Here is a 1,422-nt window from a genome sequence, read left to right on the forward strand (position 1 = left end):
CACTCTTTTTCTACAGTAGCTCCTCCTACTCACTCATACACCTGTTTATTAGCACTGATGTGATATTTTAATTTCACTTTGAAGGATAAAAAGACATGAAATCAAAGCTTTATTAGCACGTGTTGATGGTACAGAGATATTATTCAGCTCAGAAGTCATGCTCATTGGTGACATCAGCATCATCGTCCTCTGCAACAGGCTGGGTCGTCTCCATGGAGACGGCACGTTTGTTTCCTGTGGGCGGAGTTATGAGAGGTCAGTGTGGACTGTTTCAGTGAGCGATCAGAGTGTGTCTTCCTTATCTACCTGAGTTCCTGCTGCAGCCGGAGGAGGGGAAGGAGGGGAAGAGGCCGGAGGAAGGGAAGAGGCTGGAGGAGGGGAAGAGGCCGGAGGAAGGGAAGAGGCTGGAGGAGGGGAAGAGGCTGGAGGAGGGGAAGAGGCTGGAGGAGGGGAAGAGGCTGGAGGAGGGGAAGAGGCAGGAGGAGGGGAAGAGGCAGGAGGAGGGGAAGAGGCAGGAGGAGGGGAAGAGGAAGGAGGAGGGGAAGAGGCTAGAGGAGGGGAAGAGGCTGGAGGAGGGGAAGAGGCAGGAGGAGGGGAAGAGGCAGGAGGAGGGGAAGAGGCTGGAGGAGGGGAAGAGGCAGGAGGAGGGGAAGAGGCAGGAGGAGGGGAAGAGGAAGGAGGAGGGGAAGAGGCTAGAGGAGGGGAAGAGGCTGGAGGAGGGGAAGAGGCAGGAGGAGGGGAAGAGGCAGGAGGAGGGGAAGAGGCAGGAGGAGGGGAAGAGGCTGGAGGAGGGGAAGAGGCTGGAGGAGGGGAAGAGGCAGGAGGAGGGGAAGAGGAAGGAGGAGGGGAAGGAGGGGAAGAGGCAGGAGGAGGGGAAGAGGCAGGAGGAGGGGAAGAGGCTGGAGGAGGGGAAGAGGAAGGAGGAGGGGAAGAGGCTGGAGGAGGGGAAGGAGGGGAAGAGGCAGGAGGAGGGGAAGAGGCAGGAGGAGGGGAAGAGGCTGGAGGAGGGGAAGAGGAAGGAGGAGGGGAAGAGGCAGGAGGAGGGGAAGAGGCAGGAGGAGGGGAAGAGGCTGGAGGAGGGGAAGAGGCAGGAGGAGGGGAAGGAGGGGAAGAGGCTGGAGGAGGGGAAGGAGGGGAAGAGGCTGGAGGAGGGGAAGAGGCTGGAGGAGGGGAAGAGGCTGGAGGAGGGGAAGAGGCTGGAGGAGGGGAAGAGGCTGGAGGAGGGGAAGAGGCAGGAGGAGGGGAAGAGGAAGGAGGAGGGGAAGAGGCAGGAGGAGGGGAAGAGGCTGGAGGAGGGGAAGAGGCAGGAGGAGGGGAAGAGGCAGGAGGAGGGGAAGAGGCAGGAGGAGGGGAAGAGGAAGGAGGAGGGGAAGAGGCTAGAGGAGGGGAAGAGGCTGGAGGAGGGGAAGAGGCAGGAGGAGG

Source organism: Leuresthes tenuis, unplaced genomic scaffold (assembly GCF_036924035.1).
Source record: "Leuresthes tenuis unplaced genomic scaffold, fLeuTen1.0.hap1 SCAF_22, whole genome shotgun sequence".
NCBI lineage: Eukaryota > Metazoa > Chordata > Actinopteri > Atheriniformes > Atherinopsidae > Leuresthes > Leuresthes tenuis.